Source organism: Salvelinus sp. IW2-2015, unplaced genomic scaffold (assembly GCF_002910315.2).
Source record: "Salvelinus sp. IW2-2015 unplaced genomic scaffold, ASM291031v2 Un_scaffold1446, whole genome shotgun sequence".
Lineage (NCBI taxonomy): Eukaryota > Metazoa > Chordata > Actinopteri > Salmoniformes > Salmonidae > Salvelinus > Salvelinus sp. IW2-2015.
This window is the reverse complement of record NW_019942913.1, coordinates 274,742-301,975: the sequence shown is the minus strand read 5'-3', so window position 1 is coordinate 301,975 and position 27,234 is coordinate 274,742. Positions and strand designations below refer to the sequence as shown.

The following is a 27,234-nucleotide window of genomic DNA, read 5'->3' as shown; positions in this document are numbered from 1 at the left end:
TTGCAGCAGCGGAGCATCAAACTACTACTCAGGCATTTGGACCGAAGCCGGAATAAAAGAACGTGCAGTTGCAGAAGACTGTTGAGGACTCTTCCAATTTAATGGTTAGTTGGAATTTAAGGAAGAATTGCACTATTGTCCAAAAGAATGGAAAACAAAGGTAGCGGTCAGTCGCTGAGAATGGCCCTTCGGTATCTCTGTGAGAAGTACAGTTTGTTGATGATGAGGCCGATTGATCGGTATTACCATCGATGCTGAAGATATCTTTGAGATTATTGCCAAGACTGGTTGGAGAGCAGCTGGGTAAATTAAGGCTTGTGAAGATCACGAGCGGCAGCTTTTCCCGCCCCCCTCCCCCTAAGGGTTATCAGAAGGAAGTGTTGCGTCCTTGTGATGTCTCGGTTGGAACAGGGCGCCCCTCAAGGGTGTGATAGCCTGCGTCTCCAGGGAAAAGAGTCGATCGTTGCGAGGATGAAAGATATTCTTGGATAATTGCAATTGCACGTTGGTATGATCGTTGGTTGTGGTGAATGAAAGTAGAGAGAAGAGAAGTAGTCTATCTGTGTCTGTTGGTTTTTGATATGGTAGCTCTTCCCTACTCAAGTGCAGTTGAGTATATTAAACTACAGAGTCAGATGCAATGTTCAGGCATTGTTTCATGTCGTTCATGCGAGTAAGGGACGAAGCCAATGAGGTCCAAATTAGATGTTGAAAGGTATTCCATCGTGTTTTGAAAAGTGATGAGGGCTTGGCATGGTATTAGTAGTTTTTCAATTGATGAAGGGTGGGAATTATTCTTATTTTACTTTAATTCTTGTTGAATTAGTTTTTGATAGTTTTGTGGACGCCTAAGATAATTTTCGCTTGTCCCCGTAATGGAAATTACGTGTTTGTTAGTTTTCGACCTGTTCTTAGCCTGGTTGGCATAGCAGAATTACACCTTTTTGAGTGTACGTTCAGCACTATAAACCACTGATGAAGAAAGCAATGCTACTCTTCCTGTCTTTTTAAATTGTATTATTATTAGCTTATATCTAATTATTACGCTAATTACAAAATATCGGGGCCAAGATATTCGTTTATAAAATGATCATCAATCAACTACTTGCGTCCAACATCTAAAACACCGTTCTAACGCAAAACGAACCATCTACACAATCAAACTGTCTACCGCAAAACGAACGATCACACAATCAACTGTCTACCGCAAAACGAAATGCATATCATCAACCTGTCTAAACCGCATAACCGAACATCACCTAATCAAACACGGTCTACCGCAAAACGAACATACCACATCGAACTGTCTACCGCAAACGAACATACCAATTCAAACCTGTCTACCGCAAATACGAACATCAATAATCAAACTGGCTACCGCAAAACGACATCACGCACATATCACCACATCAAACCTGTCTACCGCAAAACGAACATCACTACATCAAACCTGTCTACCGCAAAACGAACATCACCACATCAAACACGTCTACCGTAAAATAAAACACACAGAGACCTTAAATATGTTTTATTTAGCTAGGTAAGTCAGTTAAGAACAAATTCTTATTTTCAATGACAGCCTACTGGGGGAACAGTGGGTTAACTGCCTTGTTCAGGGGCAGAACAATAGATTTTTACCTTGTCAGCTCGGGGATTTGATCTAGCAACCTTTTGGTTACGGGACCAACGCTCTAACTGTAACAGTATAGCTTCCGTCCCTCTCCTTGCCTCGAACCAGGGACCCTCTGCACACATCAACAACAGCCACCCTCGAAGCATCGTTACCCATCGAGCCACAAAAGCCGCGGCCCTTGCAGAGCAAGGGGAACAACTACTTCAAGGTCTCAGAGAGAGTGACGTCACTGATTGAAACACTATTAGCGCGCACCACCGCTAACTAGCTAGCCATTTCACATCGATTACATAACCACTAGGCTACCTGCGAACAAATAAAACATAAGAAACATCTCATTATAATTATTATTTTTGTTATAAACTAGGTATAACGTCTTGACAAGATGATTCAATTCGATCAGAAATATTTGTAATTTTGGTTTGTGTATAAATTATTTTGCAACAAGAATTTTTAAAAATCACTATACTTTCTATGGTCTTGTCATCATTGCAATAGTAAAATACAATATCCTTAATGTCAAAACATGGGTAGTGTTCCAAAAGATGAATAAGTACTCTGCAATGTTTTGGAAAAATCTATTACAGATTTACATTTATAGAACACGTATCATCAACATCCCAAAATATGGACAACAAGGATTTACATGGATATACAGTATCTTATGTAGAATCTTAAAGTGCACTTCCTTAAACTTGTTTGGTATACAATATTTGTAAGGCATCAACCTATTTTTTCCCCAGACAATAACCAGGTTTCCATCCAACCTTTGTATGAGAGTAAAGTACGTCGGATAAAACATTTCACGACAGGCCTGATGGAAACAGCAAATTTGAAAATGTGAACTTTGAAAATGTCGACAAAACAAAATATCCTAGACAAGGTGGGATCTTTTTGTAATAAATTATACGAGAAATTGCGGTGGAAATGCTTTTATGTGCAAATATTGATATAATAACCATCATATCGAAGTAAACTTGGAGTCACACTTTGATATAGTATGATGTATGGTCCTTCCACTATGACTGGGAAAGCATGCAGTTTATTACAATAGTATGCAACTGCAGCCCGCAATTCAGGATGTACAGTCTGCGTTTTCCAGCCAAGCTACATGTCCATCACAAACGCACGACCAGAGTCTTCACAGAGCCTGAGGAGGCAGCAAGCTAAGTGTCAAAATGACAGCAAACCCCCTGAAAGGGTGAAAACATTCGGCACAAATGTTTTGGGATATTGACTGGGCAAACAGTAGATTGTATGTTTATTCATAAACGGTAACGTATTCATGCTTTTACCAAAAAACGCGGAGAGGGCGGTTAAGTTTGAATGTTGTTAGCTTGCTAGCTTAGTATTAGGTCTGTTTTATGTTTTATTTTCATTCGTTTAATAAGATGTTTTATTTGAAATGACCTTGGATATACAGTGCATTCAGAAAGTAGTCAGACCCTTTGACTTTTTCAACATTTTGTTACGTTACAGCCTTATTCTAAAATGGATTACATAAATAAAAATCCTCATCAATCTACACACAAAACCACGTAATAACATTTAATAACCACATAATGTTTTTAATTATTGAGAAAAACAACAACATAAATACCTTATTTATATCACTATTCAGACCCTTTGCTATGAGATTCGAAATTCAGCTCAGGCTCATTCTGTTTGCATTGATCATCCTTGAGATGTTACCACAACTTGATTGGAGTCCAGGGGTGGTTAATTCAATTGATTGGACATGATTTGGAATGGCACACACCTGTCTATATAAGGTCCCACAGATGACAGTGAATGTCAGAGCAAAAACAAGCCATGAGTTCGAAGGAATTGTACGTAGAGCTCGGAGACAGGATCTGAGGAAGAGTACCAAAACGTTTTGCAGCATTAAGGGTCCCCAGGAACACAGTGGCCCCCATCATTCTTAAATGGAAGAAGTTTGGAACCACCAAGATTCTTCCTAGAGCTGGCTGCCCGGCCGAACTTAGGAATCAGGGGAGAAGGACCTTGGTCAGGGAGGGGACCAAGAGCCCAATGCTCACTCTGACAGAGCTCCAGAGTTCCTCTGTGGAGATGGTTGTCCTTCCCATCTCTGCAGCACTCCACCAATCAGACCTTTGTGGTAGAGTGGCCAGATGGAAGACACTCCTGAGTAAAAGGCACATGACAGCCCACTTGGAGTTTGCCAAAAGGCACCTAAAGACTCTCAGACCATGAGAAACAAGATTCTCTGGTCTGATAAAACCAAGATTGAACTCTTTGGTCTGAATGCCAAGCGTCACATCAGGAGGCAACCTGGCACCATCGCTATGGTGAAGCATGGTGGTGGCAGCATCATGCTGTTGGGATGTTTTTCAGCGGCAGGGACTGGGAGACTAGTCAGGATCGAGGGAAAGATGAACGGAGCANTGAAGCATGGTGGTGGCAGCATCATGCTGTTGGGATGTTTTTCAGCGGCAGGGACTGGGAGACTAGTCAGGATCGAGGGAAAGATGAACGGAGCAGAGAAATCCTTGATGAAAACCTGCTCCAGAGAGCTCAGGACCTCAGACTGGGGCGAAGGTTCACCTTCCAACAGGACAACGACCCTAAGCACACAGTCAAGACAATGCAAGCGGGGCTTCGGGAAGAAACTCTGAATGTCCTTGATTGGCCCAGCCAGAGCCCGGACTTGAACCCAATCTAACATCTCTGGAGAGACCTGAAAATAGCTGTGCAGCGACGCTCCCCATCCAACCTGACAGAGCTTGAGAGGATCTGCAGAGAAGAATGGGAGAAACTCCCAAAATACAGGTGTGCCAAGCTTGTAGCGCCATACCCAAGAAGACTTGAGGCTGTAATCGCTGCCAAAGGTGCTTCACGAAAGTACTGAGTAAAGGGTCTGAATACTTATGTAAATGTGATATTTCCGTTTTGTTTATTTTATTCAAACAACCTGTTTTTGCTTTGTCATTATGGGGCATTGTGTGTAGATTGATGAGTTTATAAAAAAACGATGTAATACATTTTAGAAATAAGGCTGTAACGTAACTTGTGAAAAAAGTCAAAGGGTTGGAATACCTACCGAATGCACTGTAAATGCCAGGAAATTATCATGGGAATCAGTCAGATGTTAAAGGTGTCATGGTAGTCTCATGGAATCCCTTGGTGCTGACATCATTCTCCTACAAGAAACATACATAAAGGACACAGAGCAGAGGTGTCTAAGATCCAATTGGATTTCTCAAGTTTATCAATTACCCTTTTCTTCCAAAGCTGGAGGTGTTGCTATTCTTTTTCGTAAAAAATAACCCTTTTCAACTCTCGTCCATGTCTACAGACCTGCATGGTAGGTACATCGTAGTATCAATGAATATTAACTCTTTCCCTGTCACCCTATTGAATGTCTGTGGCGTTATTGAACGTCTTTCCCTGTCACCCTATTGAACATCTATGGCGTTATTGAACGTCTTTCCCTGTCACCCTATTTAATGTCTGTGGCGTTATTGAACGTCTTTCCCTGTCACCCTATTGAACGTCTATGGCGTTATTGAACGTCTTTCCCTGTCACCCTATTGAACGTCTATGCATTATTGAACGTCTCCCTGTCACCCTATGAACGTCTATGCCGTTATTGAACGTCTTTCCCTGCCACCCTATTGAACGTCTATCCTGTCACCCTATTGAACGTCTATGCCGTATTGAACGTCTTTCCTGTCACCCTATTGAACGTCTTTTCCTGTCACCCTATTGAACGTCTATAGCATTATTGAACGTCTTTCCTGTCACCTATTGAACGTCTTTCCTTCACCTATTGACGTCTTTCCTGTCACCCTATTGAACGTCTTAAGCATTATTGAACGTCTTTCCCTGTCACCCTATTGAACGTCTTTTGTCACCCTATTGACGTCTATAGCATTATTGAACGTCTTTCCCTGTCACCCTATGAACGTCTAGCGTTATGAACGTTTTCCCTGTCACCCTATTGAACGTCTTTTCCTGTCACCCTATTGAACGTCTAAGCATATTGAACGTCTTTCCCTGTCACCCTATTGAACGTCTATGCCGTTATTGAACGTCTTTCCTGCCACCCTATTGAACATCTTTCCCTGTCACCCTATTGAACGTCTTTCCTGCCACCCTATTGAACGTCTATCCCGTCACCCTATTGAACGTCTTCCTGTCACCCTATTGACGTCTATAGCATTATTGAACGTCTTTCCCTGTCACCCTATTGAACGTCTATGCCGTTATTGAACGTCTTTCCCGCCACCCTATTGAACGTCTATCCCTGTCACCCTATTGAACATCTATAGCGTTATTGAACGTCTTTCCCTGTCACCCTATTGAACGTCTTTCCCTCTCACCCTATTAAACATATTTCCCTGCCACCCTATTGAACGTCTATGGCGTTATTGAACGTCTATGGCGTTATTGAACGTCTATGGCGTTATTGAACGTCTTTCTTCCTGTTTTTGATTTGATTTACCAGTAATCTAATAATTGGAGGCGATTTTAATTGATCCGTATCTTGACAGTGTCTACACGTACTCCACCAGAATATCACCCTGTCCAGGTTCTGAATAATCTAAACGTATTCAGGAATCTAGTGGACATCTAGAGACTGCAACATCCCACAGACAAAGACTCACTTATTCTACTCTCACAAGTCTTATTCTAGAATCGACTACTTCCTAATAGATTCCAAACTGATACCCAATGTGATCCATTCGTAAAAACCATAGCATCTTAATAAGTGATCACAGTCCAATCCCATTGTCCCGCGATCATTCTTTAAAAAAAACAGAATTACAGTTGATCGCAGACCAAGCATTCATTGACTGCATGACAGCCAAGTTGAAGGAGTTCCTCGAGACTAATGACATAGGAGTGGTCTCTGATTCTACACTATGGGAAACTTTTAAAGTGGTTATGAGAGGGCATATTATTTTATATGAGTCTGCCATTAAGAAAAGGGAATCGCATGTGACTGGATAAAAAACAGCTTTAGAGGCATTACAGAACTTCTCTCTCAGGTCGACTACAACACATTTTTTTAAAGTAAAATATGAATACAACAATTTTCTTGGTTCTCGGGTCAGTAACTTCCTGTTAAAGCTGAGACAAAAACAATTTGAACTAAGGGACAAACCGGGAAAGGTTTGTTGGCTAGACAACTAAAAAAGGTACACAAGCTAATAGACCAATCCATAAAATCCGGTCTGAGGTGGACATGTTGCTGACAGATCCTAAAGAGATAAACAACTGCCTCAAAGAGTTTTACTCCGAGCTATACTGTTCCAGATCCCATGCTTCTAGTTCTGATTTATCAGCCTTCTTTGATTCCATCAGGCTGCCAAAACTTGATGATAGCGCCCAACAAAAAAACAAAAAAAGAGAATTGGACTCAAATTTCACAACAGAGGGAAAATAAATGGAGGCAATAAAAACATTTCCCACCTGAAAAGGCTGCAGGCCCCTAATGGTCCCACTCTTACTCAAAGAGGATCACTGACTCAACAGAAAATAACAGTTACAAATAACAGTCTCTGCCTTCTGTTTAAAAAGACAGAGAAGAAAAAGATCCTGCAAATTATAGACCGATAGCACTGATCAATTTCGTAAAAAAATTTTTTTTTATAAAAGTTAATCACCAAAGTGCTTGCTAACAGGCTGAACAAACATGTAACAACCATTATTCATCCGGATCAGACAGGGTTTTTATCCCAGACAGGTTCTCTTTTTCTAATGTACGCGGGCCGCTTAATAACATCCTGTATGCAAAATCATGGGAAAGTCTCCAAGGTGGCTATTATGTCACTAGATGCTCATAAAAACATTTGACCAAATAGAATGGTCATACGTGTTCGAAGCACTCACTAGGTTTTGGATTTTGGCGACTCATTTACCACCTTGGTCAAAATATGCTCTGTGGCTGCCCAACATCCTCTATTCTGACCGATAGCGACAAATCCAGTCCCATTCAACTACATAGATCTGTCCTGCAGGGTTTCCCACTCAGTCATCTGTTCTTCACTGTAGCCCTTTGAACCCCCTAGAGATAAAAAAATAAGGATCATCCTAATATATAGGTCTTAAGGTAGGAAACATAGAAAGCCGCATTTTTGTTATATGCAGACGACATGCTTCTATACCTCTCAGACCCAGTAGCTTCTGTCCGTAGTCTATTACAGCTAATCGATTCATTTGTCAATCTATCTGGCTATAGAACTAAATTGGGGCAAAAGTGATCTCGTATGTCTCTCAGGCAATATGACAGCAAGTGAGCTAGAGAGGAGACAATTTAAAGTGGCGCATGACCACTTAACTTACCTGGGACAAAAACAATCCCTAGAAACCCAAAGCTCATCTTCAAGCTCAAACTACAGTGTGCTGGTTGCTCATCCTCAAGGTTAACTACAGTGTGCTCATCCTCAAGGTTAACTACAGTGTGCTCATCCTCAAGGTTAACTACAGTGTGCTCATCCTCAAGGTTAACTACAGTGTGATGGTTGCTCATCCTCAAGGTTAACTACAGTGTGCTCATCCTCAAGGTTAACTACAGTGTGCTCATCCTCAAGGTTAACTACAGTGTGCTGGTTGCTCATCTTCAAGGTTAACTACAATGTGCTCATCCTCAAGGTTAACTACAATGTGCTGGTTGCAAAGCTAAAACAAAACATAGAGAACTGGAGAATATTGCCTCTTTCTATGATGGGGCACATTTATGCCATAAAAATGGTTTCTCTTCCCGGGTTACTTTAGCTTTGCCAGAATCTTCCAATTTTTCTTACCTCTTCATTTTAAAAAACATTGGACTCGACAATCATCCCATTTGTCTGAGGTTACAAAGCCCGTCGTATTTGTGAAGCCCACTTGCAAAAGCCCAAGGGAAATGGTTGGCCTAGACTTACCCATCTTTAAACATTATTACTGTGCTGCAAATGCCAGGGCATTAACGTACTAGCAACTGGGTTTCACAGATAAATTGGACAAGGTTGCCCCCCTGTGGATAAATATGGAAGACAAGACTGCAACAAATTGTTCTCTTCCAGAGATGCTTTTCTCTAAAGCAGAGTGCCCAAACAATCTGACAGGCAACAACGCTGTTTTGAGAAATCCTTTACGAATTCTAAACCATACTAAGCATGTTTATAAGGTGCCTGATATCTCTGTATATATATCCCCGATATGCTTTAATCATTCTTTTTGTTCCATCTCTGTCTGATAAGTTGTTTGTTGAGTGGAGGGAGGGAGAAGGGACTGGCCACAATTGAAGATGTCTCCAATTTAAAGAACAAATTTCAAAAGGGAAAATTCAAAATGTTGAAACCCTCCTTGTACAACATTCATTTTATGATCTGCTACGGCGCCCTCCTAATTCAAAACACCTAGTCTCACAGTTTGTCTGTCTCCTTTTCTCCAACTATAAGCAGGTAACCTTGTGGTTAGCGCGTCGGGCCAGTAACTGAAAGGTTGATAGATCGAATCCCTGAGCTGACAAGTAAAAAATCTGTCATTCTGCCCCTGAACAAGGCAGTTAACCCACTGTTCCTAGGCTGTCATTGTAAATAAGATTTTTTTTCTTAACTGACTTGCCTAGTCAAATAAAAAACTATACAGAGAGCTCTACTAGTCATCTCAAGGAGACCTAGGGTAAAGAGTTAAATATTGAGATCTCAGATAATCTATGGGGAGTAGCCCGTCTACAATTCACTCCTATTACATCAATGCCAGATATCAATGGATACGATACAAAGTCATGCATAGACTTCATTACTCCAAAACCAAATGACATAGAGTTTACTGACCAGGTCTCCACACTGTGTGACCAATGTAAAGTCTTGGAGGGTTCATTAACTCGTATTTTTTGGCTCCGCCCCCTACTTCCTCATTTTCGGGGTGAACATCTTTGATTGGTATTCATATGAGAGGGCCACTGAACCTGACACAGAACTTTCTCTCTTTGGCTATTCGGACTTGTCCTATGAGGAACAACAGACTGATGTTTGGAATGTGTGGCTGCCCAAAATAAAAAAGTATCCTCACAGAATGGAAGTCACCCACCCCCCCTGGCTTCCATAGATGGCTTGCAGAAACGATTAACACCATGAACATAAACTCAGCGGAAAAAAGAAACGTCAATGCGAGGACGATCAGCTGTCCGCCCTGTAGCGCTGTCTTAGGCGTCTCACAGTACAGACATTGCAATGTATTGCCCTGGCCACATCTGCTGTCTTCATGCCTCTTTGCAGCATGCCTAAGGCATGTTCACGCAGATGAGCAGGGACCCTGGGCATCATTCGTTTGGTGTTTTACAGTGTCAGTAGAAAGGCCTCTTTAGTGTCCTAAGTTTTCATAACTGTGACCTTAATTGCCTACCGTCTGTAAGCTGTTAGTTCTTACATTTACATTTACATTTAAGTCATTTAGCTGACGCTCTTATCCAGAGCGACTTACAAATTGGAAAGTTCATACATATTCATCCTGGTCCCCCCGTGGGGAATGAACCCACAACCCTGGCGTTGCAAGCGCCATGCTCTACCAACTGAGCCACACGGGACCAGTTCTTAACGACCGTTCCACAGGTGCATGTTCATTAATTGTTTATGGTTCATTGGACAAGCATGGGAAACAGTGTTTACACTGTTTACACCTTTACAATGAAGGTCTGTGAAGTTTTTATTTTTACAAATTATCTTTGAAGGATAGGGTCCTGAAAAAGGGACATTTCTTTTTTTTTGCAGAGTTTAGAAAATATTTGTGGAATGAGTAGGTGTATCCAAACTTTTGACTGGTACTGTATATATATAAAAAAATATGTTTTGTTGTCGTGGCACTACTGTTGTAAGGTCATTATTTTTTTAGTGGTCATAACTCCTACAGTAAGGTCACCAGTAAAGTGGATTAAAAAGGTTTGCTGAAATAGGTTCTCATGCTCAGAAAATACCTGTGGGCAGATTGCTGTGTTGTACTAGGGTTTGTTTCTGAATCCGATCATTGTTTCACAGCTTGAGTGTCCTTGTGCCTGCCTTAGGCATCAAAATGATTCAGAATCTTATATTTCTGTCTCAACCACAGGTTTCCCCAACAAGGAAAAAAGTAATTTGGTTTATTTAGCTGGTACTGTTTCAGTTCCACAGGACAGTAACCACACTGGCATCATAATGGGCTAACTAGTTTGTTTAGTAACTTGACACTTTCACAACATCTTCACCACTCTCCCCAATTCAGCCCCTTTCATGATCCATGAAAATAATGTGTTGTCCAAGCAGGTAACACATACAATATCCCCAGAGCCATGAGGAAGCAAGTGAATACCACCTAGGGTTGTCTAGTGTCTAGTGAATACCACTCAGGTTTATCTAGTGAACTACCTACCAGGGTTGTCTAGTGAATACCACCCAGTTTTGTCTAGTGAATACCACCCACGGTTGTCTAGTGAATATCACTCAGGGTTGTATGGTGTCTAGTGAATACCACCCAGGGTTGTCTAGTGAATACACCCCACGGTTGTCTGTGTTCTAGTGAATACCACCCAGGGTTGTCTGGTGAATACCACCTAGGGTTTATGGTGTCTAGTGAATACCACCCACCGGTTGTCTGGTGAATACCACTCAGGTTTATCTAGTGAATACCACCACGGTTGTCTGGTGTCTAGTGAATACCACCCAGGGTTGTCTAGTGAATACCACCTAGGGCTGTATGGTGTCTAGTGAATACCACCCATGGTTGTCTAGTGCTTTGTGAATACCACCTAGGGTTGTCAGGTGTCTAGTGTATACCACCCATGGTTGTCTAGTGTATACCACCCACGGTTGTCTAGTGATATCACTCAGGTTTATCTAGTGAATACCACTCAGGGTTGTATGGTGTCTAGTGAATACCACCCAGGGTTGTCTAGTGAATACCACCCACGGTTGTCTGGTGTCTAGTGAATACCACCAGGGTTGTCTAGTGCTTTATGAATACCACCAGTGGTGTCTGTTGTCTACTGCATACCACCCAGGGTTGTCTAGTGAATACCACACGGTTGTCTGGTGTCTAGTGAATCACCCCCCATGGTTGTCTAGTGCTTTGTGAATACCACTAGGGTTGTCAGGTGTCTAGTGTATACCACCCATGGGTTGTATGGTGTCTACTGCATACCAACCAGGGTTGTCTCGTGTCTCGTGAATGCCACCAAGGGTTGTCTAGTGTCTACACCCATGGTTGTTTGGTGTCTAGTGAATACACCCAGGGTTGTATGGTGTCTAGTGAATACACCCATGGTTGTTTGGTGTCTGTGAATACACCCAGGGTTGTTTGGTGTCTAGTGAATACACCATGGGTGTTTGGTGCCTAGTGAATACCACAAAGGGGTGTCTAGTGAATACCACCCAGGGTTGTCTAGTGAATACACCCAGGGTTGTATGGTGTCTAGTGAATACACCCATGGTTGTTTGGTGTCTAGTGAATACCACAAAGGGGTGTCTAGTGAATACACCCAGGGTTGTCTAGTGAATACCAACCATGGTTGTTTGGTGTCTAGTGAATACCATCCAATGTTGTCTGGTGTCTAGTGAATACCAACCATGGTTATCTGGTGTCTAATGAATACCACAGATGGTTACTAGTGTCTAATGAATACCACAGATGGTTATCTAGTGTCTAATGATTTTCCATACCCAGGGTTGTCTAGTGACTACCACCCAGGGTTGTCTAGTGACTCACCGGGTTGTCTGTGATACCACCCAGGGTTGTCTAGTGACTACCACCCAGGGTTGTCTATGTACCACCAGGGTGTATGGTGTCTAGTGAATACCACCCAGGTTTGTTAGTGACTACCACCCAGGGTTGTCTAGTGACTACCACCAGGGTTGTCTGGTGAATACCACCCAGGGTTGTCTGGTGACTACCACCCCAGGGTTGTATGGTGACTACCACCCAGGGTTGTATGGTGACTACCACCAGGTTGTATGGTGACTATCACCACGGGTTGTCGGTGACTACCACCCAGGGTTGTCTGGTGACTACCCCACGAGGGTTGTCTGGTGACTACCACCCAGGGTTGTATGGTGACTACCACCCCAGGGTTGTATGGTGACTACCACCCAGGGTTGCATGGTGACTACCACCCAGGGTTGCATGGTGACTATCACCCAGGGTTGCATGGTGACTACCACCCGGGTTGCATGGTGAATACCACCCAGGGTTGTCTGGTGACTACCACCCAGGGTTGTCTGGTGACTACACCCAGGGTTGTCTAGTGACTACCACCCAGGGTTGTCTAGTGACTACCAACCCAGGGTTGTCTAGTGACTACCACCCAGGGTTGTCTAGTGACTACCACCCAGGGTTGTCTGGTGACTACCACCCAGGGTTGTCTGGTGACTCCACCCAGGGTTGTCTGGTGACTACCCCAGGGTTGTATGGTGACTCCACCCAGGGTTGTATTGGTGACTACCACCCAGGGTTGTCTGGTGACTACCACCCAGGGTTGTCTGGTGCTACACCCCCAGGGTTGTTCTGGTGACTACCACCAGGTTGTCTGGTGACTACCACCCAGGGTTGTCTAGTGACTACCACCCAGGGTTGTCTAGTGACTACCACCCAGGGTTGTCTAGTGACTACCACCCAGGGTTGTCTAGTGACTCCACCACCGGGTTGTTAAGTGAACCACCAGGGTTGTCTAGTGACTACCACCCAGGGTTGTCTAGTGACTACCACCCAGGGTTGTCTAGTGACTCACCCAGGGTTGTCTAGTGACTAGCCACCAGGGTTGTCTAGTGACTACCACCCAGGGTTGTCTAGTGACTGCCACCCAGGGTTGTCTGGTGTCTAGTGAATACCACCCAGGTTGTCTATTTCATACCACCCAGGGTTGTATGGTGTCTAGGGTGGTATTCACTAGACACCAGACAAGTAATCCAGGATTACTTAAAACATAGATTATCTTCCTGGTCAGTTGACATAAAACAATTATAATATTTAAAAATGAACGAATTAAAAACATATAAAACACAGAATGCTAGGACAAAAAAGTTTGGTTTTAAAATGACCAGAATTGTTCAAGAACAGTGATATCTTTTGGAAAAAATAAAACAAGCTTAAAAAAAACACACATTTTTTTTCTAAGAATATGACTTAATAAAACATAGCAATTTTCCCTTGTTCAGTCTTTTGTCTCTGTAGGTGCATCATCTCGCAGAGGGGTAAACACGTCAATCTCTTTGACAATCCTTTCAGCGATTATCTTGTTATTTGCAGCAACGACCCTTCTGGACATGAGGTCCAATGGTCTACCTAGAAAAATGAACAATTCATGTTGGAATATTTTTTTTTATAGCTGTAAAGAAACTTATATCTTAATTAACTATTGATAATGAAAGTAAAACTTGTGAAAGTAAAACTGTTAATGAAAATACAACTGCTAAATTACAAACAACAAAAAGACTTTCATTTTTACAAACGGATCAAATCTCAGCATCTGGGTAATCGATTGTTATTGAGGACTGATTGAAGTCTATGCTGATCTGTGATTGGATCTTGAGTGCTATTGTGCATAATAGTACTATTATACTGTGATACATACCACTTAGCAGATACTTCCATACAAAGCGACACACAGTACAGTAAAAGTGTATATGTGTTTCATCCCTACGGGAATTGAACCCATAACCTCGGTGTTGTTAGCGCCACACGGTCCCACCCATTTTACTAGTGAACACGCAAACATTTGGCCGCCGTATCAAAACGTGCTGGGAATATGTAGTATGGAGATGCGTTTACACATGGTGAATGGGGACGCTGCCCGCGACATCATAATAGAACGTTGTTGCCTGGCAACGTAGATCTGTACAATTTAGAAAGTAGCCATTCGTCTGGCCAAAGTGATGTCACCACTGCATCTTCCCGAGGTATCCAATCAAATCAAAATTGTATTTGTCACATGCACCTTACAGTGAAATGCTTAACAAATTATTGTTAAGTAGATAATAGAGAAGTAAAAAGAATATATAAAAAATATAAAAGTAACAAATAATGTGTTCATAGTGCCTATGTTTAAAATAATTAAAATAATTATGTAACCTTTATTTAACTAGGCAAGTCAGTTGAAAACAAATTCTTATTTACAATGACGGCCTACACCGGCCAAACCCTAACCCAGACGACGCTGGGCCAATTGTGCACCGCCCCTATGGGACTTCCAATCACGGCCGGATGTGATACAGCCTGGAATCGAACCAGGGTCTGTAGTGACGCCTCTAGCACTGAGATGCAGTGTCTTAGACCGCCTGCGCCACTCAGGAGCCCAAATGTTGGGCAGAGGTCTATGTGCTATCTGGGATATATAGTGACGTACCATCTACATCCATGAGGACGCCCCCTGCCTCTGTGACTATGATGGCCCCGGCAGCGATGTCCCAGCAGTGAATCCCTATCTCGTAGTAGGCCTCCACGCAGCCCGACGCCACCAGACACATGTTTGTGGCCGCTGTGCCAACACCTCGAATCCTAGGAAGATGGACAGAGAGAGGTTGTGTTCATTACAGTAACAAAATGTTTTACAACGGACAACTAAAACTAGCATTTCTCATTGGACAAGACTATTGCTAGCACAAGGATTTTCCAGCGTCATAGTTAGGGTTAGCGTCATCAAGTTACCCACACAGAGCAGAGTCTTATCTGATGGTACGAAGGTTTTTCCGCTAGCAATAGGATACATTCTGGGATACCTATTGTGAAAAAGAACTTCCTGAATAGAATGCAGAGTGGACCCATACTCATTTCTCAGCTAATGTAGTATGCCATCCTAGTCTTTCAAGCAAACTATTACATACTTAGCCTCCACGCAATGCCTACTAAGTAGTATAGAAGTATGCCATTCGGGAACGTGGCCAGGGCATTCTTACCCGTGGATGACATTCTAAACGTGGCCAGGGCATTCTTACCCGTGGATGACATTCTAAACGTGGCCAGGGCATTCTTACCCGTGGATTGACATTCTAAAATCGTGGCCAGGGCTTCTTACCCATGGATGAACATTCTAAACATGGCCAGGGCATTCTTACCCGTGGATGAATTCTAAACGTGGCCAGGGCATTCTTACCCGTGGATGACATTCTAACGTGGCCAGGGTATTCTTACCCGTGGATGACATTCTAACTGGCCAGGGCATTCTTACCGTGGATGTAATTCTAAACGTGGCCAGGGCATTCTTACCCGTGGATGACATTCTAAACGTGGCCAGGGCATTCTTACCCGTGGATGACATTCTAAACATGGCCAGGGCATTTCTTACCCATGGATGACATTCTAAACGTGGTCAGGGCATTCTTACCCGTGGATGTATTCTAAACATGGCCAGGGCATTCTTACCCGTGGATGACATTCTAAACGTGGCCAGGGCATTCTTACCCATGGATGACATTCTAAACATGGCCAGGGCATTCTTACCCGTGGATGACATTCAAACGTGGGCCAGGGCATTCTTACCCGTGGATGACATTCTAAACGTGGCCAGGGCATTCTTACCCGTGGATGACATTCTAAACGTGGCCAGGGTATTCTTACCCGTGGATGACATTCTAAACGTGGCCAGGGAATTCTTACCCGAGGATGACATTCTAAACGTGGCCAGGGCATTCTTACCCGTGGATGACATTCTAAACGTGGCCAGGGCATTCTTACCCGTGGATGACATTCTAAACGTGGCCAGGGCATTCTTACCCGGGATGACATTCTAAACGTGGCCAGGGCATTCTTACCCGTGGATGACATTCTAAACTGTGCCAGGGCATTCTTACCCGTGGGATGACATTCTAAACTGGCCAGGGATTCTTACCCGTGGATGACATTCTAAACGTGGCCAGGGTATTTCTTACCCGTGGATGACATTCTAAACGTGGCCAGGGATTCTTACCCGTGGATGACATTCTAAACGTGGCCAGGGCATTCTTACCGTGGATGACATTCTAAACGTGGCCAGGGCATTCTTACCGCGTGGATGACATTCTAAACGTGGCCAGGGCATTCTTACCCGTGGATGACATTCTAAACGTGGCCAGGGCATTCTTCTTACCCGTGGATGACATTCTAAACGTGGCCAGGGCATTCTTACCCGTGGATGACATTCTAAACGTGGCCAGGGCATTCTTACCCGTGGATGGGTAAACACAGGATCTTCCTCATGCTGGAGAAGATTTTGTCAACCACCTCTGTGTCTCTGTTGGAACCAAACTCAGTAGCAATGATAGACTGGCTGATTTCTGTAATGAGAAAGTTCAGCACTTCAGTGACATTCCTATTTCAGGTTTATTGGATAGACAGGGTAAGAGAGACAGGGTAAGAGAGACAGGGAGGTAAGGTTAGCAGGGGAGTGTGAGGAGGGAAGTAGGTCAGAATTTAATAATGATGTGTATAAAGGCTTACAAATCTGTGTTAAGTACTAAAGATGTTGCAAATGCTTATGAATTGTAATACTTATAAATTGTAATGCTCATGAATTGTAATGCTCATGAATTGTAATGCTCATGAATTGTAATGCTCATGAATTGTAATGCTCATGAATTGTAATACTCATGAATTGTAATACTTATTTTAACAAAAATGAAAATACTAGTTTAAATGCAGGGCTACAATGTAAATCTGGACTCAGCACAAATGGAGTACGGAAATGTAAATATGTGGCTTTTCACCAAATAAAAGATTGGGAAACACTGGTGTATAGTAAAGGAAAATATGAATAGTAGTGAATTCAGAGAGACATAGTAATAGTAGTATTATAGAGCACTATAGATGCACTGGTTGAACTAACTACTGAACCTTTCTGGTCCGACACATTAAGGAGCTGTCCATCGCAGAAGGCTCCCTTCCCTTTCCTGGCTGTGTACATCTTGTCTTCTATGCAGCTGTACACCACTCCAAACTCCAGCTGAGGGACACAAGAGAGGAACGTCTGTTGCAGTGGCAATCTGAACAGGGATTCACTACCCCCGTATACACCGTAAAAGAGGTTAGGGTACACAATCGACCACAATTCAAAAACCAAATCAAAATTCAATAAAAAATTTAGACTTTTACAGCTCCTTTAATGACTGGTGATAAATATACATTACTGATCTCCAAGATTATACTGTTTTAAACATACATGATCTTCCTGGTCAGTCGACCATTTTAAAAAACATATACATTTATGAAACACAGAATGCTAGGACCAAAAAACAAGTTTGGTTTTAAATGACCTTAATTGTTCAAGAGTACTGTTGTCAACTGCAACAATTATGTTGCAGATTTACTCGTGTGGGTGCAAAACTTTTGCAATTTTAGTATTAAGTATGAAGAATGAAACGTCACATGAGTTCTCTAGGCTAAGAAAAACTCTGAATGATTTAAATAGGAAAACTTGCCTTTCTGTTGACTGCAAAGCCAATAGACACGGCAACAAACGGATATCTGTGGAAGCCATGGATTTCAGAAAGACCGTGTTAAATAGGATAACCAATGCTACATGATCAAACGCGCATACTAAATAATTATAGGATTAAATGGAAATCAGGTTATTTAATAAGATATTTAAATCGACACAAAGCGATTACCACATTTTAGAGAAAATAACAATCATTTTATAAATTACCCGTGGACAAAGTTAGTGGTTCCGTCTACCGGGTCAACAATCCAGGTTGGGTTGTCAGTGAGAACACAGGGCTCTCCAGCAGCCACCGACTCCTCGCCTATGAAACTGTAACACAAGGAGAACAAGGTCATGTTCATAAAGCCGCTTACACACAGGAAGAGAAAACCCAGTCGCCTCCATTTGTTTCTAAGTAAAGCCGGAGGCGCCTTCGCCAGTGTTTTCAGCTCTCTGCGTGCAAGATCATTAAGGCACTAAAAGGAAACGGACTGCAACAGAGAGGGACAATCTGAAACGCTCATTTTCATTTTCCGTAGCAAAATGTTTTCTTATTGAACATGTCTAGATCGCCCCCCTCTCTGTTACACTACCTACTATACTATCTTAATTAAAGTCCATATAGTCTGCATAATTTAGAAATACCACACACCTTTATAATATCTGCATCATCTAGAAACACCATGTATAATATCACCTTTATAACGTCTGATTGAACACTTACTGAACACCATGTATAATATCACCTTTATAACGTCTGATTGAACACTTACTGAACACCATGTATAATATCAACTTTATATATCACCTTTATAACGTTCTGATTGAACACTGAACACCAACAGATACTGATCGGGAGGTTCTGTAATATACCTGTAAAAATCCTTCTCTTTTCATAGGCAATAGGAAGTGTGCCAGTGTGTGTGTGTGTGTGTGCCAGGGTTGTGTGTGTGTGTGTGTGTGCCAGGGTGTTGTGTGTGTGTGGTGTGTGTGTGTGTGTGTGTGTGTGTGTTGGTGTGTGTGTGTGTGTGTGTGTGTGTGTCAGGATATGTACCTGTGCGTGGGGAATTTCTCCTTCACGAGTCTATAATGAGTTGCTCCACTTTTTGGTCAGTTTTTAGTCACCAGGTCCACAGAAGAACTCTTCAACATAACCTTCATGTCATTCTGTACCGCGTCCCTTACAAGCTGGCAGCAGATAGACACACGGGTGAATGCTGGACTTCTGTCTGAAGCCGAAAGGTCAGTGAAGAAAACCACAAGACAGCAGCACCATCACACGCTCAGACAGACAGACACAAAGACAAACACAAAGTCAGATAGACAGACAGACACAAAGACAAACAAAGACAGACAGACAGACACAAAAGACAAAACACAAAGTCAGATAGACAGACAGACACAAAGACAAACACAAAGACAGACAGACAGACAAAAGACAAACACAAGGACAGGAACAGACAGACAACAAAGTCAGACAGACAGTCAGACACAAAGTCAGACAGACAGTCAGACACAAAGTCAGACAGACAGTCAGACACAAAGTCAGACAGACAGTCAGACAGACAGTCAGACACAAAGTCAGACAGACAGTCAGACACAAAGTCAGACAGACAGTCAGACACAAAGTCAGACAGACAGTCAGACACTCACACACTCACCGATCCTGCTTTCCTGGCCAGAGCCACAGCATGGTCCATGGCATTCTGCCAAAGGTCAGTCATGGTGTGGTGCCTTGATCCAAGAAATATGTCCTTAAATGGATGCTGTGAAACAGACAGTGAAAAGGTTTTTACTTAATACATAAAACATTGATAAAATAACACCTCAAAGTTAATCGATCATACTATGGTTATGTTGGTGAAATTTGCAAATAAACTAGCTACACCAATACTGGGTCCAGTGTGTCCTTGTAGCAATGGAACTGAACATGCTGTCAATTACATCAGAATAAGAGCTTTATGAAACCTGAGGCAAATCCTCCTGCAATTTCCATTTTCCAAGAGAATTACCTTTGTAAAAATAGCAAACCCTACAGGGAAAAAACGACTGATTGCTCCTATACTGATGGGATGAATGTTAAAGTACATTGACAAATGATGGTATAATCATTTAATTAAAACAAATAGCGATATTCTATAATAAAACTGTTTGCATTGCAAAATGTTTTCAGATAAAGCCTTGTTTATCCATTTAAAAAAAGGATTTACAGTACTGATCCGAGATTAGTTTAGCCTAACAGTTCTCGAGCTATATGCGAGGATTTATTACCATTTAATCTTTATCACACAACACGTATCGAGCTAGTCGGTGCACAGAATAGGAAATAAGAGACTGTAACTAGCATAAGAATGATCGAAAAAAAGAGACTAAAATCTCACCGATAGTAGATCGAGCTGGGAATTGTCAATTTTTTTTACTTCCGCATAGAATCGTCTTCTTCGGATGCTTGGCTAGTTTGCCCAACAAGACGAATGACAGGTATGTGCTGCCGCTTACAGGCCAGTGTTACGCCAATGCACGCCATTAGCAATACTGAACAACACTTTAAAACGCAACAATGTAACAATTCCAAAGATGTGACTGTGAAATCAGTCAATTGAAATAAGTTAATTACGCTACAGATATGCATCAGTTGGTCCCGGATTTTTTTTTTAAATTAAAATGTAGGTGCGTGGATCAGAAAACCAGTCAGTATCTGGTGTGACGACCATTTACCTCATGCAGCTCGACATCTCCTTCGCATAGAGTTGAACAGGCTGTAGATGTTGGCCTGTGGAATGTTGTCCCACTCCTCTTCAATGACTGTGCGAAGTTGCTGGATATTGGCGGGAACTGGAATGCGCTGTCATACACATCGATCCAGACCATCCCAAACAAGCTTATAGGGGGGCATGTCTGGTGAGTATGCCGGCCATGGAAGAACGGGGTTATTTTCAGCTTCCAGGAATTGTGTACTGATCCTTGCGACATGGGGCCGTGCATTATCAAACTGAAACACGAGGTTATGGCGGTGGATGAATGGCGCGACAAATGGGCCTCGGGATCTCGTCACGGTATCTCTGTGCATTCAAATTGCCATCGATAAAACGCAATTGTATTCATTGTCCGTAGTTTAGGCCTTGCCTATACCATAACCACACCGGCAACATGGGGCAATCTGTTCACAACGTTGACATCAACAAACCGCTTGTTCAGTGTATTTTAAAAACGTTTTACAGGCAATCCTCAGTCAGGTTGATATGAACAACCCATTAATACAAACAGTCTCAATTGGAGTAATTTTTAAAACCTTTACTGAAAAGTAGGAACTGCAGCAGTTATTTGATGCCATAGAAATAGGTACTCTAGATATATATGCTTCTACACCTGTATTGCTTGCTGTTTGGGGTTTTAGGCTGGGTTTCTGTACAGCACTTCGAGATATTAGCTGATGTACGAAGTGCTATATAAAATAAACTTGATTTGATATATAACCCCTTTTAGCATGGACATTGCCATTGAGGGCTTCCACCATTTTAATAGTTCAAGGGATAGTTCACCCACATTGCAAAAGGACCCTGTAAGCATTCTATGTAAGCAGTCTTATGTAAGTTACAAGGTATGACAGCATTCCATGCTTCAGTTTAGTATTCCTAAACGGAGTTCCACAGGTGATCCATTATCCATAATCACCATACATTATCCATAATCCCCCTCCAATATCCATAACCCCCCTCCATTATCCATAACCCCCCTCCATTATCCATAAACCCCCTCCATTATCCATAAACCCCCTCCATTATCCATAACCCCCCTCCATTATCCATTATCACCCTCTCATTATTGACAATCAACCTATTAGCTCTACATCACAAAAGGTTAAGGTAAAGCTATAGGTCACAAGTTTAGCGGAGGAAACCACAATGCTATTCACAGTTCAGCTGTTTGAACCCATTGACACCTATCTCACTATTCCAATGGAGAGTAGGAGCACAGTTGAAGCAGTTATTTTTTACCATAATCATACCTCTTAATTGGGAAAATAAAATGTTTATAACAAATTCCCAGTAGTTCCCACGATGGCCTATGCCGAAACGCGTCAGAGTTTTTCAAATCTTTGTTCCATTGAACAGGCTTTAAAAGGCATTTTAGTTATATGAAGAGTGCCTTCTTCCTCCTAGTTTTTTTTTTTTAAATGACCAAATAACCTCTTTACCAAATCACATGATCATGATGTAATAACATGGCAAAGTCAATATTTCAACATGTGATAAACAGGGGACAATGCTCTCTACATTTCAAGGTTATTGGCAACCACTGTTAGGGCGGGATACAATTCATAGCTTAGTGCTCTGGACAGGTGACAATGAGCCTTTTAAAGGCTTTTCACTCGATGCAGTTCCAAACTTGCGCAACCGTCCATGCTTTCCATGTTGGCTGGTCATTGGTCATTAGGATTCTGTTTCAATGTTGTCGTGGCTGCAGTAACTGACCCTTATTGGCTCAAATACTGCATCTCTTATGGCTCATCTGCAGATGAGCCATAACGCTGAGGAAAGGGGTCCTCCTGATTTGAATGTCATGATGGGCTTGCCTGGCATAAACAAAATACTTGTTTTGAAATATTAGCCAGGCTTGATGGTTGAATGTAGGACGTTGCAACCTGGACTCAGGGGCAGACGTAATATAGGAAATGTAAATCCGAGGACATTCCAATTTGTATGATATGTTACGAATTACAATTCGTATGATACTGTACGTTACAGATTGCACTTGGTTGTTGCTAATTTTAGGTACTAACGCTAATGTTAGCTAGGTGGTTAACATTAGCTAGGCTAGGGGTTAGAGTTTAAGGTTAGGGTTAAGAGTTAGGTTAACTAACATCCTAAGTCATTTTATTAAAGTAGCTAAAAAGTTGTAAGTAGTTGCTAATTAGCTAAAATGCTCAAGTTGTCCATGTGGAGATTTGAACAGGCAAAAGGTTACTAGACGTTTGCATTACATGCCCATCCATCCACCCTGACCAACCACCCTACTTTCGTTTTGTTATGCCTTAATTAACCCTCTGTCTTATGTAATGAGACCAGAATCGGGCATATAGGCAGGCATCAATACATTCATTAAATAAAATGGTGGCCTCACCAAAAGAAAACCAAGACGAGAAGTCAATGTGTAGCCTAAACGTTATAACAGTGTCTGTGTTTATTCTATAAAAAAAAATGTAATCTACCTGAATATGGTAGCAGAATTTTACCCAAAACCATTCTGTGATTTTATTTGACCAATATGGGATTGACATTATATGGCATTACTGCATAAATGTAATGAAGGTTTAACTGAATTGTGCACCAAGTGACGTTATTATAACAATTTAATTTCACTATGTCAATGGTAAGACATGTAGGTAGAATACAAACAGTAGGTGGCAGCATAACCTCAAGGATGAGAATCCACACATTTGTATATTCAATTTAATTGTTCTTTATTTCACGACGATGTACCTCTCCAAAACAATGGCGGTTCATTGTTAAAATGGCTAAAATAGGAGAACGCAGTGCCGTGCCTAATGTCCGTTTTGAACGCTGTGTCCGTTGCTAGGTGTCCCACAGGTGCACTTGACTTTAGGATCCTCGCCGTCATGGGTACAGGGGAAGGCCTGGACCACCTGTGCGTTTCGATTGGCTACGGCCGAGCTGTTCGCTGCGGTAACCTTCCTTGACATCATGTCAAACTCAGTGCCTGGTGGGATGAAGAGGAGTAACACTTCAGTGGATACAAGATGGAGACTTCTGAACATCTTCACAACTGACATTGATGTCCAAAAGATATGGCTCATGAATTGACATTGTAACATTTGTGTTATATAGAGCTATGCGTTTCTGCACACACCTGAGTTCCTACTACCTTACCAGCATGTTTCGTTTTTTTTTGTCTGTAATGTATGCTGAGCCCTTTTTAAACTCGTACCTGTACATTTGGGAACTTATAACTGCCTAAATTGGAACGTAGTGTCTGTACAGTAACATGCTATACATAGCGTCAGACCATAGGCTCTGCGCTTCACAGCTCTGTATGGGTTTTGACTAACAGCCGTTCTGAATTTGAGCACTGCGCACGACAAGAAGATACCCATCCCTTCTGGTAATTGGACAACTTTTGCAAATGCTATGTTGTCTGAGTGATGCTGTAAATTAAGAAGACTCAATGTATTTTGATGTCATACAAGCAAGCCCAAAGCTTGGGATTAGATCCAATGTCCTGGGTGGTGGTCCAAACATAGGATCCACTTCGGGACAGTCGTATTCCTGGTCGTAATGTTGGTAAGTTGACGTTGCTCTTATATCCAATAGTTCTTCCCGGCTGTATGTAATAAGACTTAACATTTCCTGGGGTAACAATGTAAGAAATAATACATAAAAAACGAGATACTGCATAGTTTCCTAAGGACTCGAATCAAGGCGACCATCTCTGTCAGCATCATCATTGAGAATTCTCGTCAGTTATCGTCACAGCTGTGTACATTCCCCCTCAAGCAGACGCCAAGACGGCCCTCATGGAACTACACTGGTCTCTATGTAACCTGGAAACCATATATCCTGAGGCTGCATTTATCGTAGCTTGGGATTTTAACAAAGCAAATTTGAGAACAAGGCTACCTAAATTCTATCAGCATATTGATTGCAGTACTCGCGGGGTTAATACACTCGATCACTGCTAATCTAACTTCTGCGATGCATACAAAGCCCTCCCTTCGGCAAATCCGACCACCACGTCATCTTGCTCATATAGGCAGAAAATCAAACAGGATGTACCAGTGACTAGAACCATTCAACACTAGTCTGACCAATCGGAATCCATGCTTCAAGACTGTTTTGATCACACATACTGGGATATGTTCCGGTCAGCTTCCGATAACAACATCGATCTATACGCTGACTCTGTGAGTGAGTTTATAAGGAAGTGCATTGGAGATGTTGTACCCACTGTGAATATTAAAACCTACCCTAACCAGAAACAATGGATGGATGGCGGCATTCACTCAATACTGAAAGTGCAAACCACCGCATTTAACCATGGAAAGAGGTCTGGGAATATGGCTGAATATAAACAGTGTAGTTATTCCCTCCACAAGGCAATCAAACAAGCGAAATGCTGGTACAGGGACAAAGTGGAGTCGCAATTCAACGGTCCAGACACGAGACATATGTGGCAGGGTCTACAGGAAATCACGGACTACAACAAAAAAAAACAGCCACGTCACGGACACCGACGTCACGCTTCCAGACAAACTAAACACCTTCTTTACCTGCTTTGAGGATAATACAGTGCCACCGTCGCGGCCCGCTAACAAGGTCTGTGCCCCCCCTCTCCTTCTCCGTGGCCGACGTGAGTAAAACATTTAAACGTGTTAACCCTCGCAAGGCTGCTGGTCCAGACTGCATTCCTAGCCCCGTCCTCAGAGCATGCGCAGACCAGCTGGCTGGTGGGTTTACGGACATATTCAATCGCTCCCTATCCCAGTCTGCTGTCCCCACATGCTTCAAGATGGCCACCATTGTTCCTGTACCCAAGAAGGCAAAGATAACCAAATTAAATATACCGGTACCCCCTGTATATAGCCCCGCTATTGTTATTTACTGCTGCTCTTTAATTATTTGTTTTTCTTATCTCTTACTTTTTTTGAGGTATTTTTCTTATAACAGCATTGTTGCTTAAGGGCTTGGAAGTAAGGATTTCACTGTAAGGTCTACACCTGTTGTGTTTGGCGCATGTGACAAGAAAATGTTATTTGATATAAATGACTACCGCCCCGTAGCACTCACTTCTGTCATCATGAAGTGCTTTGAGAGACTAGTCAAGGATCATATCACCTCCACCTTACCAGCCACCCTAGACCCACTTCAGTTTGCATACCGCCCCAACGCAATCGCCATCATACTGCACACTGCCCTATCCCATCTGGACAAGATGAATACCTATGTAAGAATGCTGTTCATTGACTACAGCTCAGCCTTCAACTCTATAGTACCCTCCAAGCTCATCATCAAGCTGGAGGCCCTGGGTCTCAACCCCGACCTGTGCAATTGGGTCCTGGACTTTCTGACGGGCCGTCCCCAGGTGGTGAAGGTAGGAAACATCTCCACTCTCCACTCTGACCCTCAACACTGGGGCCCCACAAGGGTGCGTGCTCAGACCCCTCCTGTACTCCCTGTTCACCCAAGACTGCATGGCCATGCACGCCTCCAACTCAATCATCAAGTTTGCAGACGACACAACATTAGTGGGCTTGATTACCAACAACGACGAGACGGCCTACAGGGATGAGGTGAGGGCCCTCGGAGTGTGGTGTCAGGAAAACAACCTCTCACTCAACGTCAACAAAACAAAGGAGATGACCGTGGACTTCAGGAAACAGCAGAGGGAGCACCCCCCTATCTACATCGATGGTCGCCTTGCTTCGAGTCCTTAGGAAACTATGCAGTATCACAAGGTGGAAAGTTTTAAGTTCCTCGGCGTACACATCACAAACAAACTGAAAGGACAACAAGGACAACAACCACCCGAGCCACTGCCTGTTCACCCCGCTATCATCCACTGGCCACTTTAATAAATGGATTTAATAAAGTGCCTAGTGCCTATCACTTTAATAATGTTTACATACCCTACATTACTCATCTCATATGTATATACTGTACTCTATACCATCTACTGCATCTTGCCTATGCCGTTCGGCCATCTATTTATATGTACATATTCTTATTCATCCCTTCACATGTGTGTATAAGGTAGTTGTTGTGAATTTGTTAGGTTAGATTACTTGTTAGATATTACTGCATTGTCGGGATTAGAAGCACAAAGCATTTCGTTACACTCGCATTAACATCTGCTAACCATGTGCATGTGACCAATAAAATTTGATTTAATTCGATTTGATTTTACTGATGTCAAGAATTTGAAACAGACGTTTTTGCACGTGCTAGTTCAAACGTTTGTTGCTGGTTTCTATCCTCAAAAAATGTATGATTGATTACTCCCTGCAAAAAAGGCAACAGTATTTCAAGTGGAAAAGCCTACTACTACTACTGTGTGTGTGTACACTACCATTCAAAAGTTTGGGGTCACTTAGAAATGTCCTTGTTTTTGAAAGAAAAGCAAATTTTTTGTCCATTAAAATAACATCAAATTGTTCAGAAATACAGTGTAGACATTGTTAATGTTGTAAATGACTATTGTAGCTGGAAACTGCTGA

General features: G+C 42.4%; 1 long non-coding RNA gene and 1 pseudogene across 1 annotated transcript; both read right to left on the bottom strand.

Annotated features, from left to right (window-relative positions):
• Positions 1-10,667: 10,667 nt before the first annotated feature.
• Positions 10,668-11,958, bottom strand: LOC139024383 (uncharacterized). Its single transcript, XR_011475674.1, has 3 exons — positions 11,697-11,958; positions 11,227-11,443; positions 10,668-11,171 (listed from the first exon to the last, which is right to left on the bottom strand). It is a non-coding gene; the product is annotated as an uncharacterized lncRNA (long non-coding RNA).
• A 1,659-nt stretch (positions 11,959-13,617) lies between these two features.
• Positions 13,618-20,479, bottom strand: LOC112070875 (inositol monophosphatase 1-like; annotated as a pseudogene).
• Between the last annotated feature and the right edge of the window lie 6,755 nt (positions 20,480-27,234).